General features: G+C 38.5%; 1 long non-coding RNA gene across 1 annotated transcript in view; it reads left to right on the top strand.

The window, feature by feature from the left end:
* LOC150012319 (uncharacterized) overlaps positions 1 to 19,963 on the top strand; it is a 59,131-nt gene that overhangs the window by 18,643 nt on the left and 20,525 nt on the right. The window contains exon 4 of the long non-coding RNA XR_016510738.1: positions 4,201 to 4,370. This is a non-coding gene — a long non-coding RNA (uncharacterized LOC150012319). The remainder of the gene's footprint in view (positions 1 to 4,200; positions 4,371 to 19,963) is intronic.

The raw sequence follows: 19,963 nt of genomic DNA, 5'->3' as shown, positions 1-19,963 counted from the left end.
ACAATCATCAGCCAGAACCATAAGAAATTGAGTTGAATGGAAGTCTGACAATTACAGAATTCCATGGATAGAAGGGGTGCAGATGCGAAATGGGCTGGTCTCTCACTCATGTGTGGTGGATAAAAATTTGGGAACCGTGTCTCAGAAGTGAGGAGTCTCAACCCCACACTAGGTCCTGCAAGCTCAGGGTTCCAGTGCCAGGAAGATAAGTCCCCACAACTTCTGGCTGCAAAACCAGTGGGGATTGAGTCAATGGAAGAAATTGCTGGAGCCCCAAGCAGTTACTCTTAAAGAACCCACACACAGACTCACCTACTCAGACTCCCTCCCTCCGAGCTCCAGCAATGGGGCAGCAGCTTGAAGGCACCAGTGGCATATAAGGAGAACTGAAGTGTCTGCTATCAAGGCCAGCAGAGGCCATTGTCTCTTTTCTAAACCTTCCCCCCACAGAGCCACCAAGCTGGTGCCATATCAGATACTCCATCAACCTGGCTAACTCTGGCACACTTTGGAGATCCCCAGAGACTCTTCCCCACCCAAATTACATGGGCCCACCCAAGCTGCTTTTCCATATGAATGGCTTTACAACTTCCTAAGTCTTATCAATTAAACAACAGCTGGCCTTAGTAAACTCTAGGCCTGACACTACAAGCAGACAGCTTAGATTCACAGCTTAGATTTGCCTGGGAATCTCCAAGCCCAGCAAAAATAACAGCCATCTCAGATTGCTTTACAGATCTGGCAGGGTGGCCCCAGGCAAAACACAGGTGGGGGTTGACCTTGGCCTGCACCACCTGGGAAACCACAGGGCCAGCACCCAGTGGACAGCTGTAGACCACGTCAGAGCCCCACCATCCTGCCCCTGCACAGCTGATCCTCCATAGAGGGCAGAGGTTGGTGGTCAGTGGTCACAGCCAGTCCTTGCACCTGACTGGCCTGGGTAAATCTCTCCCATAGATCTGCCAACAGCAACCAAGGCTCAACTACAAGAGGAAGATGTACTCAGCCCACACAAAGGGTGCTCCTTAAATATGCAGCTTGGATGATAAAGGAGGCTGTTCCACTAGACCATACAGGACACCTACCACACTAGGCCACACAACCAAGGCATGAAGTCAAAGCAGCTTTACCTAATATGCAGACAAAAACACAGGGAGGCTACCAAACTGAGGAGGCAAAGAAATATGGCCCAAATGTAAGAACAGAACACAACCTCAGGAAAACTAAATGAAACAGAGATAGCCAAGCTATCATATGCAGAGTTCAAAACAGTAGTGGTCAGGATGCTCAAAAACATGACTGACTATGGCAACAAAATAAAGGAAGAAGCGATGGTTATACAAAGTGAAATGAAGAAAAATATACAGGGAGTCAACAACGATAGGAAGGAAGCAGGATTCAAATCAATGATTTGGAACAAAAGGAAGAAATAAACATTCATCCAAGAGAGAAAAAAGAAATGAGAATTGAAAAAAAATGAGAGGATTAGGAACCTCTGGGACAATTTTAAATGTATCAACATCCAAATCATAGGGGTGCCAGAAGGAGAATAAGAAGAGCAAGAAATCGAAAAATTATTTGAAAAAATAATGAAAGAGTACATCCTTAATTTGGCAAAGGAAATAGACATACAATTCCAGGAAGCACAGACAGTCCCAAACAAGTTGGATCCAATGAGGGCCACACCAAGGCACATCATAATTAAAATGTCAAAGGTTAAAGATAAAAAGAGAACCTTAAAAGCAGAAAGAAAAGCAGAGAGTTACCTACAAAGGAATTCCCATAAGACTATCCACTGATTTCTCAAAAGAAACTTTCCAGGCAAGAAACAACTGGCAAGAAGTATTCAAAGCGATGAAAAGCAAGGACCTAAACCATGATTACTCTCTCCAGCAAAGCTATCATTTAGAATGGAAGGGCAGATAAAGTGCTTCCCAGGCAAAGTAAAGATAAAGGAGTTCATCATCACCAAGCCATTATTATATGAAATGTTAAGGTGACTTATTTTAGAAAAAGAAGATCAAAACCATAAGCATTAAAATGACAACAAACTCACAACTATCAACAACTGAATCTAAAAAATAAAAGCAAAAACATACTAAGCAAATAAAAAGAACAGGAACAGAATCATAGGTATGGAGAACATTTGGAGGGTTATCAGTGGGGAGGAGGGAGAGAAGGTACAGGGATCAAGAAGCATAATCGGTGGGAACAAAATAGACAGGGAGGTGTTAAGAACAGTATAGGAAAGGGTGAAGCCAAAGAACCTACATGCATGACCCATGGACATGAACTAAGTATGAAGGGATTGCAAGAGGGAAGTGAGGTACGTGGTAGAGGGAGGCAAAGGGGAATAAAAAGTTGGGACAACTGTAACAGCATAATCAATAAAATATACTTTAAAATAAATAAATAAGTGAAAATAAGTTTGATATCATTAGTACTGTTTATCAAATTTCATAAAAAGTGTTCTTAATGAAGAGAAAGCTATCTCAAAGTCTTTTTCTTTAGATAATAAAATTAAGTAATAATTAAATTAATAAAATTAAAACTTAAAGTACATAATAACTTTTCTTGCAAGTCCTGAACCAATCATTTGTGAATCTGTGGTGTTTCTGTTGGAATTGAAATAGTCCTGAGTAGGTACAGAGGCACACAAAATTAAATCTGGATTTTTAGCAATATTTTAAAATTTAAATTCATGGTTAAATTACATTACTACTATTCCAAAATAAAACATAAATATTCATATGGATTTTAGGAAATTTCCAGTTATTTATTCTAATGTAATGTGTTTACAGAATGAACAACTTAACTCTCTTTTAATGATTAACATTTTTTTCAACTTTCTTTCTTAACATGTTCCAAAAAGAAATGGCCCAATAATCCAGATCCTACCTATCTTAAACATCAGACATATCCACTCCTATTCCTCCCACATTGTCTTCAGACTCCAAATCATTAAACAGGGCAGAGAGATTTTCTATTCCAACAAATGAGACCAATCACAATAAGTAGGAAAGGTTTTAGGGGCCCCTGCACCGCTGAAGCCACCATCAGCTGCAATGACTTCAGGAAATAGCAAACAAGGTAAAAGCCAACTGGTTCTGAGAAAGACAAAAAGAAGCAGGTGCACACACACACACACACACACACACACAGATTCTCAGATTTTATGCTGTCTTTTTATTCCAGACCACAAGTAATGTTTAACTACATTAGTTTAAACAATAACAAACATCAAAGCATAAACATGTAAAAGATTCACTATTCCAAGAGCCATAAATGATATCCAAGTATACATGTCACATTAGTGATGGTATACATACATACACACACACACACACACACACATATATATATATGCTGGTAGATGCTGAAAGTACAGGCTTTGATATTCAGAGTAAAATTGTCTACCCAACAATTTTGCAGGGTTAAGAATGATTGCTAATGGATGATAAAGTGAATCGATGAACCATATATCAACAAAGTCAAAAATACATTTAGACTAGGGGAAGTTACACGACTGTGCAGAAACTATAAATCATACTGTTTAGTTCAAGGTAATAGGTGATAGTTAACATAGTTTCAAAGAAGTAATTTGTACATTAGGCCAATACATTCAGGAAAGTGTCTGGAAGCCATTGCTAGGATTAGCATTCATCCTGGTTGACCCAGAATAGTGCTGACTTTCTCAGTTTATGGTTTGTGCCAGCTTTACTTCTTCCCTCTCTGAGTCCTCATCTTTTTTCATAAAAAAGGAGTAGTGATGAAGTAATCTCAACTGAAATTTCAGAAAGAAAACACAAATATGTTGCCAATAGATAGAATATGCTTTATATATTCCATATTTATTATATGTTTTTGGGTTGGTGCACATCCAACCCAAATTTGACAGATAATATTGCTCAACAATGTCTGAGTTCTCACATACTTAATATGAAATTCTATTTTTTAAATAAGATTAAACCCTAAAGTGAATTTAATGTAAGTAAAACCTAATTTTTAACATTCAGATTGCCTTATTTCCTTATAATTTTCCCTAGAAAAGTTATTCAAAGTTTAACTCTAATAAAAATATATCTTATTGAAATCCAACAAGGTTTGTGTTATTATGCAATTCTGCAATGACTTAGAAAACTCCAATGCAAACAACTGTTTTTTCTTTCTTTTTTTTCCTTCCTTTTCTTTTTTTTCCAGTAATGAGATTTTTGTGGAGTTAGGTAAACTATGAAACACTAAAACATCACCACATTGAAAACTTCTTCTATTGAGTCTAAGCAGACCCAGCCTGGATTCTTCCATGTTTCCGAGCATCAGAAACCAAACTGTGTATAAACACTTAAGCGCTGAGCACCAATATAGAACCGGTAAATATGAAATATTTGATAGACTGATTGGGGTCCTTGCTTGTAGCTTTATTGTATTTGTGCTTAGATATCCTTCCTTCTTTCAATATTTAGACTTAAAATAACATTATACCTTATATTTCTATCTCTTGTAGAAAATCTATGTGTTGATTATATACTGGCCATTTGATACTAAGTTGTATTATAATACTTTTATTTTTAATACCTGTTTAAACAGTAGATGGCAATGTAATGAAAAGTGTAAACCAGGAAAAAATAAAGGGACAAGTTTTACTTGGGGAATTATTTCTATAGCTTTAATGCATGCTTGACTCATAAATAAAACGCTGGTATTTGTATTCATCTTCCTCCTATCAAGCCTTTAGGTTTTTATGTTAGTTTATAGAAAAAAATTGTCTTGTATACATATAAGTAATTCTTTTCTAGCTACTTGACCATACCAGAAATCTACTAATTATATTTTTTTCTTAATTCTTTTGAGATTATTTTTTTGATTTATTGGGGTGACATTGGTTCACAAATCATACAAGTTGCAGGTGTACAACACAACAAAACATCATCTGCACACTGCATCATACATCCATCACCCCAAATAAGGTCTCTTCTGTCCCCATTTCCCCCCCTTTGCCCACCTCCACCTACCCCCTATCTCCATTCCCTCTGACTATCACCACACTGTTGTCTGTGTCTGTATTATGTATACATGCTTTTTGGTTAATCCCTTCACTTTTTTTCATCTAGTCCTCCTACCCCCTCTGACAGCTGTCGGTCTGTTCCATGTATCCGTGTCTCTGTTTCTATTTTGTTGGTCAGTTTATTTTGTTCATTAGGTTGCACATATAAGTGAGGTCATAAGTATTTGTCTTTCACTGACTGGTTTATTTCACTGAGCATAATAATCTCCAGCTCCATCCATGCTGTCACAAAAGACAAAATTTCAATGTCAAATGTTGTAATTCAAAGAATAGTTAAAATGTGAGTTATCTACATATAAATGTAAACATAATACTTTTTTCTAAAACTAAAAAAGGCGTTTTAATTGAATTACTATGTATACTCTATTTTTCAAAATAATTAAAAGGCAATAAAAATATCATTTTCTTAAACCTTACTAAATCAGATTTCATCTTTGCTAATTCCAAAGGCACTTGGTATAATATGACATTCTGAGAATTTTGGATCTCAGGACAGACAATGATTCAGGCTGTAGTCTGAGAAGAGGGTCTCCAGAGTTTGTGGAGATTCTCATTCCATAAATCTCGCTCCCGTCTGCCCCACACTATGTCTGGACAATCTTCCTGGTTTCCCCATGCATCCTTAGAAGCATATCTATGTTACTTACCTTTCTCTTCAAATAATTCCCTGAGTGTTTATTGTAGCCTTATTTCATTGATTTAAATGCATTTAAGAAAATGAAGGGAGTCATTCATGGTGAATTACTGTATCAGCACACTTTCTCAAAGCCATGCTAGTAAACATAGCTGATTTTAGACAATAGAAGCAGATAAAGCAAACGCAGTTAACAGAGATTCACATTTGAAAGGATAAGTGATACATTCACATTTATTGTGGATCCTGTATATCCTTGTAATTCTGTTCCATTTCTTACCTTTTAATTAATAACTTATCTGTTCCTACTTGGGAAAAATACTTTGTCAATAGCATCTACAATGCACACATAATATTTCCCAACATTTAAACAAACTATGTATTTTTTGCAAATGACCTTGAATTGTTTATAAGTGAAAAATAACAATGTATTATAATTTTAATCAAGTTACATCCTATCTGGATAATCTGGCAGGATTTTTAGTCTCTTTTTGTAACCTTATTTCACTTGAATGTAAACATACTAGGCATGAAGCTTGAGACAATTTTATATTCCTTTTAAGGTTAAAGGACTCCATTTTGCTCATATGTGTTGAATAGATAACTGTATAGACTCTTGAACCTCCAAATGTGTTCAATCACATTTAAGGAAAGTTATGTCGTCAAGTAAGCTTGTCTAAAGAGACAAGCTGCACACTCTGCTTTGAAATTCAAAATGCCCGTTTCTATATTCAAAGCTCTAAGACCTGCAGTAAGGAGGCTTGCTGGACTTCACTTGTCCCAGGATTTTTAAACTTATTTTATCAAGTAAAGTATCAAGAGGACTGAGTTAGAGGCTTAGAAGAGGAAGTTTCTGGCATAAATTTTATGGCAGTTTACTACCAAAAAAGTGTGAATTTTTATATTTCTAGTAAAGCCTCACAGGAGTTAACAGGCCTGAAGACATTCCATGAAGATGATTTTTCAAGGTAGATTAGTTGCTGTGGTGTTCTGCTTGTGTAGGGTTAAGTTCTGAAAAGGCATATGGACTCAGCAGGACCTTACCCCTACCATAACACCAACAAACTCCAGCTGGAGTTCTTTCTAGGTTTTTAATACTGCCTTTAGCAAATGACATTATTTTGATGTGAAGAAAGATTCAAGTTATAAGTTACCTCTTCAATGGCACCAACTGTTACCCGCAATGTATATTGATGAGCTGACACCACATCTGTTCACACTGGGACAGGTACAACCAGTTATGTATACTGCTTTTTTTTTTTTTTTTTAGTTTCTTCCCCCCCCCCCAGCTTTTCTTTATTGATTATATTGTTACAATAGTTCCAATTTTCTCCCCTTTACTCCCCTCCACCCATCATCTCCCTCCCACAGCAATCCCCCCCCCAAGTCCATACCCATGGTTCGTAAAAAATATCTATCCCTCCCTCTCAGATATTAAGACCCTTTGTAATCTTGTAAAGGACAGTGGGCGAAGGTCTCAAGGTCCTCTAGCTGCTTCAAGCTGGACATGGTCATCGTCTTACCTACCCTTGGGTCCAGAAATCCCTAATAATAGTGGGGGTGTGGAGGGGAGGGTGGCCTTCCCACATGGGGAAGGATCGTGCAGACTCCAGGTCAGTTGGCTGTCTCCGGTCAACGGCGTGCTTGGTTTAACAGGCTGGCATCCTTGTTGTGTTCTGGGGGCAACAGATTTGGCGAAAAGGGTTAAAAGACATCATTCAATCCATAACTACTAGATGACAAAAGGCAGGGATTAATTTTTCAATGTTCCACATTAGGAAAAAAAAAAAAAAAGGACTTCTTTGGAGGAAGGTGTGCCAGGCACATCTCGCCTGTCCAAAACCCTTTTGCCCATTATATTTAGTTTGGGCTGAGAGAAATAGTTTATGTTTCTCCCCTCTCAGACCTCTGGGCCGTTTCTGTCCAAGCCATTAGGATAGAAAAGAGAAATCAGTTTTAAAGTGAAGCCCACAGACCACCCTATTCTTCACCAACCCAGCCATTTAGTTCAGCCAAACTGTTGAGTCTCAGGAGGCAGCACTGCAGAGAGGATTAAGTGAGGCTTATGCGTACAGACAATCACTCAGGTAATGCGGTCATAGGCTTATGCCCTTTGAAAACAGAAAACACATGTTAATTTATGTAACATAACCAACAAACAAGTCTCTAAATCTGTAAGACTGTCTTATTGGGAAGACATCCAGTTGCAAGGCACTTGACATTCTACTTGCCTGCAACTTGAATCTCTTTGGTGATATCACAGGTATGGTTTAATTTTCAAGTGAAACCATTTTTTAAATGAGAAGAAACTTTTAAGACGGTTAGCTGCCCTACTTTACAGTCTGCCACTGATCATTGTGATTTTCCTTGAATAATGATTTTTCTCCCTAAGATTACTCTCCTTGTCTTTAAAGGGACTATATTAAGTCCATTTTTAATTTATCCTGTTCATTTGCATAAACATAACAAGAGCAGCAAATGATCACTTATGATCTTTAGTTCTGCTTTGCTGGAACTTACCCAAGGAACATTTAGGGTGACCCTCAGTCTGCTCTTCAGGGCACAGAAGCTGGGCCACATACCTGGCATTCATCCTTGCCTGTACACACCTGTCCTTTCCAAGTCTTTCTGGTTTTCCATTGTGCCTTAAGGTCCCTTCTAGCCATCTTTCAGGAAAACAACCTTCGTTCCTTCCCTGGAGAGATTGCTGTGGACCGCACAACCAACCATGGCAGCAGGCCTTTTATTTCGCGGGCTTTTATTACCTTTGAAAGTCATTCCCAGTTCCTCAGGGCTTTTTGGTAACAACTTGAGCCCAAGCATGTCTCCTTTAGGCTTGACATTCCAGTCCAAGGCTTGGTCAAAAAAAGGAACCTCTATTAACAACTGGTCTTATTAGTTCTATGCAAAGAAACTTAAGTCATTACTTACTTGTTTAGAATGCCAAACTCTGGAGAGATCAAATAGGGAGAAAAATATACAACGTGAAGGAAAATCTTTGTCCTAATATTCACTGAACTGGCATTTCCATTCTTCATATTTTCATTTTCCCCCACTAAAAAAAATTTTTTGTTTGTTTTTCCATTACAGTTGTCTCACTTTTTTTTCCCCCTCTTGCTTCCCAGTACCCTACCCCTCCCTTCCTCCACATTCAGTCCCCACTCAGTTGCCCATGTATGTGGGTCATTTATACATGTTCTTTGATTTGACACTTCCCCTTCTTACCCCCTTTTCTCCCTCCCCCCTGCCCCCTTGTTACTGTTAGTCTACTTCTTGTTCACATACCTCTGGTTCAGTTTTGCTCATTTGTTTGTGTTGTTCATTAGTTTCCTGTAATAGGTGACAGCATAAGGTATTTTTCTTTTGTTGCCTGGCTTATTTCACTAAGCATAATTCTCTCTAGTTCCATCCATGTTGTTGCAAATGGTAGAAGTTCCTTCTTTCTTTCTGCTACATAGTATTCCATTGTGTAAATGTACCACAGTTTTTTGATCCACTCATCTACAGATTGGCATTTAGGTTGTTTCCAGCACTTGGCTATTGTGAATAGTGCTGCTATGAACATTGGGATGCATAGGTTCTTTTGAATTGGTGTTTCAGGATTTTTCGGATATAATCCTAGCAATGGAATTGCTGGTTCAAAAGGCAGTTCCATTTTTAGTTTTTTGAGGAAATTCCATACTGTTTTCCATAGTGGCTGCACCAGTCTGCATTCCCACCAGCAATGCACCAGGGTTCCCGTTTCTCTGCATCCTCGCCAGCACAAATTGTTTGTTGATTTGTTGATTATGGCCATTCTGACTGGTGTGAGGTGGTATCTCATTGTGGTTTTTATTTGCATCTCTCTGATGACTAGTGATGTTGAGCATACTTTCATATGTCTATGGGCCCTCTGTATGTCTTCTTTGGAGAAGTGTTTGTTCAGGTCCTTTGCCCATTTTTTAATTGGGTTGTCTGTCTTCTTGGTGTTGAGTTGTATGAGTTCTTTATATATTTTGGAGATCAATCCCTTGTCTGAGATGTCACTGGCGAATATATTTTCCCATATGGTTGGTTTCCTTTTCATCTTGCTGATGTTTTCTTTAGCTGAGCAGAAACTTTTTAGTTTGATGTAGTCCCATTTGTTTATTCTTTCCTTTATTTCCCTTGCCTTAGGAGATATATCAGTGAAAATGTTGCTACGTAGGATATCTGAAATTTTCCTGCCTATGTTTTCCTCTAGGACCTTAATGGTGCCATGGCTTACATTTAAGTCTTTGATCCATTTTGAGTTTATTCTGGTGTATGGTGTAAGTTGGTGGTCTAGTTTCATTTTTTTGCATGTCCCTGTCCAGTTCTCCCAACACCATTTGTTGAAGAGGCTCTTTTCACTCCATTTGATGTTCTTTCCCCCTTTGTCAAATATTAGTTGACCATATGAACCTGGGTTTATTTCTGGGCTCTCTATTCTGTTCCATTGATCTATATGTCTGTTTTTATGCCAGTACCAGACTGTTATGATTACCGTGGCCTTGTAGTATAGTTTGATATTAGGTATTGTGATTTCTCCTACTGTGTTCTTCCTCAAAATTGCTGTGGCTATTCGGGCTCTTTTTTGGTTCCATATAAATTTTTGAAGTATTTGTTCTAGGTCTGTGAAATATGTTGCTGGTATTTTAATAGGGATTGCATTGAATCTATAAATTGCTTTGGGTAGTATGGACATTTTAATGATGTTGATTCTTCCCATCCATGAGCATGGTATATGCTTCCATTCATTTGTATCTTCTTTAATTTCTTTCCTCAGTGTTATGTAGTTTTCTGAGTACAGGTCTTTTACCTCCTTGGTTAAGTTTATTCCTAGGTATTTTATTTTTCTTGTTGCTATGGTAAATTGAATTTTTCTTTCAGTTTCTATTTCTGAGTTTTTATTGTTGGTGTATAAAAATGCCTTTGATTTCTTAATATTGACTTTGTATCCTGCTATTTTGCCGAATTCACTTATTAGCTCGAGTAGTTTTTTTGTGGCGTCTATAGGGTTTTCTATGTACACTATCGTGTCATCTGCAAATAATGACAGTTTTACTTCCCTTTTTCCAATTTGGATGCCTTTTATTTCTCTTTCTTGTCTGATTGCGGTGGCTAGAACTTCCAAGACTATGTTGAATAGGAGTGGAGAGAGCGGACATCCTTGTCTTGTTCCTGATCTCAGGGGGAATGCTCTCAGTTTTTGCCCATTGAGTATGATGTTGGCTTCAGGTTTCTCATATATGGCCTTTATTATGTTGAGGTATGCTCCCTCTATTCCCATTTTGCTGAGAGTTTTTATCATAAATGCGTGTTGTACTTTATCAAATGCTTTTTCTGCATCTATTGATATTATCATGTGGTTTTTTGTCTTTCATTTTGTTTATGTGGTGTATTACGTTTATTGATTTGCGAATATTAAACCATCCTTGCATCCCTGGGATGAATCCTACTTGATCGTGGTGTATGATCTTTCTAATGTGTTGCTGGATCCGGTTTGCCAATATTTTATTGAGGATTTTAGCATCTATGTTCATGAGAGATATTGGCCTGTAGTTTTCTTTCTTTGTTGTGTCCTGACCTGGTTTTGGAATTAGGGTTATACTGGCTTCATAGAATGAGTTTGGCAGTCTTCCCTCTTCTTGTATCTTTTGGAATAGTCTGAGAAGGATAAGAGTTAGTTCTTTCCTAAATGTTTTATAGAATTCACTTGTGAAGCCATCCGGTCCAGGGCTTTCGTGTGCTGGGAGTTTTTTGATTACTGCTTCAATTTCACTAACTGTTATTGGTCTATTCAGACTTTCTGCTTCTTCTTGATTCAGTTTGGGAAGACTATAGATTTCCAGGAATTTGTCCATTTCCTCTAGGTTGTCAAATTTCTTGCCATACAGTTGTTCGTAATAATTTCTTATAATCCTTTGTATTTCTGTGGTATCAGTTGTGATTTCTCCTCTTTCGTTTCTGATTTTATTTATTTGGGTGCTCTCTCTTTTTTTCTTGATGAGCCTGGTTAAAGAATTGTCAATTTTGTTTATTTTTTCAAAGAACCAGCTCCTACTTTTGTTGATCTTTTGAATTGTTAGTTTAGACTCTATGTCATTTAATTCTGCTCTGATCTTGATGATTTCCTTCCTTCTACTTGATCTGGGCTTTGCTTGTTGTTCTTCCTCTAGTTCCTGTAGCTGTAGGGTTAAATTTTTTATTAGATATTCTTCTAGCTTTTTTAGGTAGGCCTGTATTGCTATGAACTTTCCTCTTAGGACTGCTTTCGCTGTATCCCATAGGTTTTGGGTTGTTGTGTGTTCATTATCATTAGTTTCCAGAAACTTTGTGATTTCTTCCTTGATGTCATTGTTAACCCATTCATTATTTAATAGCAAGTTATTCATTCTCCATGAGTTTGAATGTTTTTGAGTTTTTTCCTTGAGGTTGATTTCCAATTTTAAGCCATTGTGATCTGAGAAGATGCTTGATATAATTTCAATTTTCTTGAATTTGTTAAGGCTTGTTTTGTGTCCTACCATGTGATCTATCTTTGAAAATGTTCCATGTGCACTTGAGAAGTATGTATATTTTGCTTCTTTGGGGTGAAAACTTCTATATATATCGACTAAGTCCATTTGATCTAGAGTGTTGTTCAGTGCCTCAATATCTTTGGTGTTTCTTTGCTTCGAAGATCTGTCCATTGTTGACAATGGGGTGTTAAAGTCCCCTACTATGAGTGTGTTGTTGTCTATATCTTTCTTGGAGTCTTTCAAAAGTTTCCTTATATATTTGGGTGCTCCTAAGTTGGGTGCATATATATTTATAAGGGTTATATCTTCTTGATGGATTTTTCCCTTAAGTATTATGAAATGCCCTTCTTTGTCTCTTTTTATGGACTTTGCTGTGAAATCTGTTTTGTCTGATATAAGTATTGCTACCCCGGCTTTTTTTTCATGCCCATTTGCTTGAAATACTTTTTTCCATCCCTTTACTTTCAGTATGTGTAGATCTTTTGTTCTAAGGTGGGTCTCTTGTAGACAGCATATATGTGGGTCATACTTTCTAATCCATTCAGCTACCCTATGTCTTTTAATTGGAACGTTTAATCCATTTACATTTAAGGTTATTACCGATAAGTACTTATTCATTGTCATTTTTCCCCTTTGTACTCGTATTCTTCTCTGTCTCTCTCTGTTTCTTTATATTCTTAGAGCAGACCCTTTAGCATCTCTTGCAATGCTGGTTTGGTGGAGATGTATTCTTTTAGCCTTCTTTTGTCTTGGAAGCTCCTTATTTCACCCTCCATTTTGAATGAGAGCTTTGCTGGGGATAGTATTATAGGTTGTAGGCCTTTGTTTTTCATTGATTGGAATATTTTTTGCCATTCCCTTCTGGCTTGTAGTGTTTCTGCTGAGAAATCTGATGATAGCCTTATTGGAGTACCCTTGTATGTTATTAGTTGTTTTTCTCTTGCTGCTTTTAGGATCCTCTCTTTGTCTTTGAATGTTGCCATTTTAATTATGATGTGTCTTGAGGTGGGCCTGTTGGGGTTCATCTTCATTGGGACCCTCTGTGCTTCCTGGACTTGCGTGACTCTTTCTCTCGTCATGTTAGGGAAGTTTTCTGTCATTAGTTTTTCAAAGAGGTTTTCTATCCCCTGCTCTTCTTCTTCTCCTTCTGGAATTCCTATGATGTGGATATTATTACGTTTCATGTTGTCCTGCAGCTGTCTTAGAACCTCTTCAGTCTTGTTCAGTCTTTTTTCATTTTGTTGCATTGTCTGGGAGTTTTTGTGTAGGTTGTCCTCCAGCTCGCTGATCCGATCTTCTGCTTCCTCTAGCCTGCTTTTAATTCCTTCTACTGTGTTCTTCAATTCAGAGATCGTATTCTTCATTTCCTCCTGGCTCTTATTGATAGCTTCTATGTCCTTTTTCATGCTCACGTAATTTTCTGTGAGTTCCTTGTAGTTTTTCTGGAGTTCTTTGTAGTTTCCGCTGAGCTCATTCAGCTTCTCCATAATCCATGTTTTGAATTCCATATCTGATAGTTCGCTCCCCTCTATTTCATTTAGCACTCTTTCTGGGGATTCTACCTTTCCTTTTGATGGGAGGTTGTTTCTCTGTCTCCCCATTTTTTTGACTCCTATTGTTTGTTGGTGCTTCTTAGAATGATCTGCACTTCCTGGATCTGCCTCTGGTGGTGTCAGATCATGTACCAGTCTGGCGCTAGGCAGCCTGTTGGAGACTTCCAGGGATCTACTGCTGTTGTCTGTCTTCTTTGATTGTTAATCTATTCAATCTGTGATTAGCCACCAGGCTTAAGAACTGTGGGTGTGGCAGCTTAATTCCTGTTGGCAGGGCTTTTGCTTCCCCTGAGGCTGTAGCCACTTGGAGGGGAATGGTCTGCCTGCAGTGTGGGGATGAGTCAGCACTGGGACCCAGTTGGCTGCTCCTCCAGTTCTCCCCTCAAAGCCACCGTGCCAAACTCTCCCCAAGTGTCTCCAGTCCTCTCTGCCTTCCCTCTGCTTGAGCACAGGGTAAGTGGTGGCCAAAGTATTTTCGTATGTGATCCACTTAAGAGCTCCTTTTCTCCTGCTGTTTCTCTGTGGCTAGCAAGAAACCCTGTGGCTTTTCGCTTTTCACAGCTGATACTATTTTACTTTCCACTCTGTTGCTGTAGGCTGGGAAGCCCAGCTGGGGGTTTAGACCCTGCCCTTCTCAGGGGGAATCCCCGGCTGCTGAGCTGTTTCTCAGTCCCTTCAGCTGCCACCCATGTGAGCCCGGCCAGCCCTTCCGCGTCTCCGCACTCCCTACCGGTGAAGTTGTGATGTAGCGGCCTTTTCTGTCTCTCCATGGTCATAAGACTTCTTTCCAGCTAGTGTTCCGTTGGTTATTCCAGATGATTTCTCCAAAATTAAGTTGTAAATCCAGACTGGTCCTGGGAGGAGGTTAGTGTAGCTTCCACTTACTCCTCCGCCATCTTGGATCTCTCTGTATACTGCTTTTTAAAAAAAGAGACTAGAGCAGGCCTTCCCTGGATCTACTCCATTAGGAAAATTGGGTTCATGCACATGTGCATACATGCAAACGTGTGTGTTTTTAAAAGAACATATGCATGTGAGAATGTGTATAATAGTTTTGTGTCTGTATATGATGCATGAGGTCTATGGTGAGAATGTGTAAAACTGTGTGTAGAGAGAGAACACAATAATATTTCAAGAAAATTACAGTTTTATGAAAAATATAGGAACTATAAATTGGGCTGTGTGAGCAATATGTATGTGGGACTCTTTGTTTTGGGCTGACATAAGTAATAAAATTAAATTTGACACCTGAAACTAATATAAAATAATATTGAATATCAACTGTAATTGAAAAGTAAGATACAATTAAAAACAAACTAAATTTGATAAAATGCTGTATGCTTCACATAATTATCTTGCTATACTGCAACCATAATTAATTACAGTGCATTATTTATTAAAACACATCAATCTACAGGTAAAATTTGAGTTAGTCTTCTTTTTACAGAAACTCTTCAAAATATTCCCAGGTGTATTTTTTTCAACCCTCCTTTATATAATAAAATCTTGACATTTAAAGTTTCTCTTATTGAAACTTGGAAGTGGAGGAAGGAACAACCTTCTTTCACCACTCCTAAATTGTATAAATTTCTTCTATTTCCCTTGTGAAACCCAAAGAGGTCCACTTCTCTTTATATTTAGGGCTGCCTTTCTGTTCTGAAGGACATAAATTGCATCTCGCTGAGTGTCACATTCTGTTTCATATGACACAGATGAAGAGCTAGAATGATTCTAGGAGTTATTCATACTACTCTTAATGTGCCTGCTCAAAAGATATTAGGTGACCTAGTTCACTGCACAGTACACCAAGAAAACACGAAGAGATTCATTTCAAATCAACCAGACAATGGTGTTCCAGCACAGTTCATCCTTGTATCTTGCTCACAGATCCAAACAAAGCTCTATACTTATTTCAAAGACTATTTGAGATTACTTTGAAGGGATAAAAAAGACTTAGAATACCCTGCAATACTTGCATCAAATCTCATAGATTTTTTGAAGTTGCCATGCTTTTTTGTAGATGATTAGAAATATTCACAAAACTTGTCAATTATTTGTTCATAAAAAGAAAGATTCTGTCTCCTATCTCAGCATGTTCACTCATTAAATTATACAGCAAACTAATGTTGAGAACACTTAGTAAAAACAGGTGTCACCCATGACTCATGAAACATAAAAACAGAAGCAAATATATCCAGTTTGTACCAACCTAACAATGTCCACTTCACACACATTTTGTTTTATGCAGTGAAAAACTTAAAGGCTTACAAATTGAATTTTATAAATTTTTATGAGTTTTTAAAAGTCAAAGTATAACAGAAATGTACAAAAATCAAGTACACAGTTGAATTTTCTCAAAATCAACACAGTCATATAAATACTACTCCTCTCAATCAAAAATAGCACACTACCAGCACCACAGAGCTGTTCCTATTATCCATCTGTCAAGAGTTTAGCTAAGCTACTCCATGATAGCACTGCTTTGGCATCCATTTTGTTTGGCCAAATGGCTTGCAGTGCATGCCCTAGATAGCTGCATGTACTCACAAATAAATATACATTTCTGATATGCCTTCCCCAACGGCACTGATCAATGACCTTCCCTGACTTCCAACACCTTCCCTGTATGCCCTCTTTTGTTTAAATGGTCTAGTCTTAGCCTAGAAACCCCCAAAATACCAAACCCATGGACCTTATTGCCCCAGCTCCTGTATCTCTCTCTCTGACTTGACCTCCCCATGTGATCCCCCTAGCTGTTCCAGGTTCTATCTCCAGGACCTGTGAAAAATAAACTATATTTCCTTTTGTGTGTGTGAGCCTAGGCTCACCATTTGGCAACTTGTGCTTCACATAACAAGTGTTAATTTGACAAATTCTTAACATCTTCTAATCATGACCCTCACCCTCTTTCCAGAAGGTCAGGGTTGTTGACTGAAAAAAAAAAACGATATGATCTCACTAATGTGTGGAATTTAATGAACAAAATAAACTAACGAGCAAAGTAAGAGACAGAGGCATGGATACATAGAATAGACTGACAGCTGGCAGGAAGATGAGGGCTGGAAGAAATAAGGTGAAGGAATTATCCAAAGAACATATATGCATGACCCATAGGCACAGACAACAGTGTGGTAATTAATGGCCAGAGGGAAGGGACAGTGTGGAGGCTGGGTGAAGATGAGTAAAGGGAGGGAGAAATGGGGAATTTGTAGTAGTATCAACAATAAAAGTGAAGTAAAATAAATAAATAAATACAAATTTTTAAAAAGCTGAAAAAACAAACAAAAAAAAAGGTTACTTGAAGATACTTGAAGACAACCTCCTGAATGGGAGAATATATCTAGAAAAGGTATCTCTAATAAGGGGTTAATATCCAAAACATATTAGAAACTCAATCAACTTAATAACAATAAAAAAATCAATCTGATCAAAAAATGGGAAGAGAACATAAGAAAACATCTCTCCAAAGAAGATATGTAGATGGTCAACATATACACTAAAAGATGATCAACATCACTAATTATCAGGGAAATTTAAATCAAAACCACAATGAGATACTGCCTCACACCTGTTGGAATAGCTATTAGGAGAAAGGCAACAAGTAACAGTTGCTGGCAAGGATGTGGAGAAAAGGGGGCTCCTGTGCACTGTTGGTGGGAATGCAAATTAGTACAGCCACTGTGAAAAGCAGTATGGAGATTCCTCAAAAAACTAAAAGTATCATCTATCAAAGCCGATTTTGCTTAATTTCTATTTCATTTCCATTTTTTTCTAATCAAGGTATTATGGAAAAACCTATCAGTTAAGTAAGCAAAGATTAATGTAGTTAATCAGTATGCCTCTGTCTGCCCGATAGATATAGAGCATGAAACATGATCTAGTGGAAATCTTGATTTTTAAAAAAATCTTATTTATTTATTTTTTTAAAATATGTTTTATTGGTTACGCTGTTACAGTTGTCCCAATTTCTTTTCCCTCTGCTCCTCTCCACCCAGTGACCCCCCTCTCCCTAATTGCCCCCCCCTTAGTCCATGTCCATTGGTTGTGCATATGGTTCTTCTCAACATTTTCCTGTCTACTCCACTCCATCCTACTATGCTTCTTAATCCCTGCATCATCTCCCTCCCTTTCCCCCCTTCCCCCTCCCTGCTGACCTCCCCCCATGATGTTCCCCATACCTATAATTCTTTTCCCACTCTCGGTGCCTACTTATTTTGCTTTTGATTCCCTAGCTTCTGTTGTTGGTTGTTGTGATACAGTTTTCATTTTAATGTTTATAGTTTTGATCCTCTTTCTCCTAAACAAGTCCCTTTAACATTTCATACAACAGTGGATTGGATCTAATGAACTCCTTCAGTTTTACTTTGTCCTGGAAGCACTTTCTCTGCCCTTCTATTCTGAATGACAGTTTCACTGGATAGAGTAATTGTGGCTGTAGGTTTTTGATTTTCATTACTTTGAATATTTCTTGCCAGTCCCTTCTTGTCTGCAGAGTCTCCTTTGAGAAATCGGCTGATAGTCTAATTGGGACCCTTTTGTACATAATTCTCTTCTTCTCTCTTGCTGCTTTTAAGATTCTCTCTTTATCTTTAATTTTTGACATTTCGATTATAATATGTCTTGGAGTGGTTCTCCCTGGGTCCAGTTTATTTGGAACTCTCTGTGCTTCCTGGACCTGTAAGTCTATTTCCTTCCCCAAGTTAGGGAAGTTCTGCTTCATTATTTTTTCACATAATTTTTTAATTTTAATTCTTTTTCTTACCTTCTGGCAACTCTATAATTCGGATGTTTGCTCGCTTATAGCTGTCCCATAGGTTTCTGAGCTTCTCCTCATTTTCCTCGCTTTTTGTTTCCTTTTTCTGCACTGGTTGACTGTTTGTTCCTTCCCTATGTTCTGATTTGTTGATTTGATCCCTGGTTTTCCTTCCCTCACCACTTGTTTTGTATGTGTTTTTGTTCATTTCAGCAGGACTAGCCTTCATTCCTTTCCCATCTTTATTAAGTCCCGCTGTTAGTTCTGTAAGCTGTCTTATAACTATAGCTCTGAACTGAGCCTCAGAAAGATTATCCATCTGTTTGTCCATTAATTCATGTATTTGCTTTCTGGTCAGCTGCGTGATTGGTATCTCTATCATGATCCCTGCCATCCTGACAGTTTTTGTTTACCTTTCCTTCTTGGGCGGGGCTGTCACACCTCCTACGCTATAGTGGGTGGAGCCCTGTGCACTTGTCACTACTGGGCCACCCTTCTCACCACACTGTGATGCTTTGTGTGGGGGCGGGGATCTAAGATGGATTCCTGCCATTCACTCTCTGCTGGGAGACTGGGAGCCTTCTCCTCCATCCCCATGCCCTCTGGGCCTCTCAGTCTGAGGCAATGGGGGTCTGCCTTCCCTGGCGTTGGAATTGTGAGCTGACAGGTTTGGTCTGCAGCCAGGAGTGTTCCCCATGTGTTTATCGCCTCCCCTTAAATATGGGTGTCTGTGCTTACCGCCAACCTGCCGCCATCGCCACAGCAGCTGACGCCAGCACAGCTTGATCTCTCTGCCCTGGCTTCACCCCTCCTACCCATATAGACAAGCACCACTTGTTTATAACTTCATACATTGAATTTCCAGGTAGCTTTATTTTCTGGAACTTCTGGTTGTTTCTGGTTTTGCGGTTGTTGTAGTCCTTCTTAGTTGTGGAGGGAGATGGAGCGTGTCAGTCTAGGCCTCCATCTTGGCCAGAAGTTCTTCAGTTTTTTCTTTGAGAGCCCTAGAAGCCACCATGGTGGCTGCCAAAGCTAATGGACTCCACAGCCTTAGGGAGACCATAATCCCGGTGAGAGAACACATGGCTTGGGACACAGTAGTGATGGCAAGAGTGTGAAAAGTGGCTGGATTCTGATGTGTTCAATAGTAGAACCCACGGGATTTCTCATGGAATTGTAGGGTGAAAGAAGTAAAGAAATAAATGTTAACTCCAAGGTTTTTAGTGTGAACAAATGGAAGGCTGGGTACTATGAGGACCTTGGAATTTGGTATTGAACTATAATCAGTTTGAGATGCCTCAAAGGAAATGCCTATGATAACAATTAAAAATATTCAGAACATGTATAAATGACTCATTGACATGGACAATGGGGGGGCGGGGATATGATTGTGGGAGAAGGGGTGGGCTGGGTGGGGAGGAGCAATGGGGGAAAAAT

Source organism: Furipterus horrens, unplaced genomic scaffold, assembly GCF_987537825.1.
Source record: "Furipterus horrens unplaced genomic scaffold, mFurHor1.1.pri manual_scaffold_4, whole genome shotgun sequence".
In the NCBI taxonomy this organism is placed as follows: Eukaryota; Metazoa; Chordata; class Mammalia; order Chiroptera; family Furipteridae; genus Furipterus; species Furipterus horrens.
This window is presented reverse-complemented; position numbering and strand designations above follow the sequence as displayed.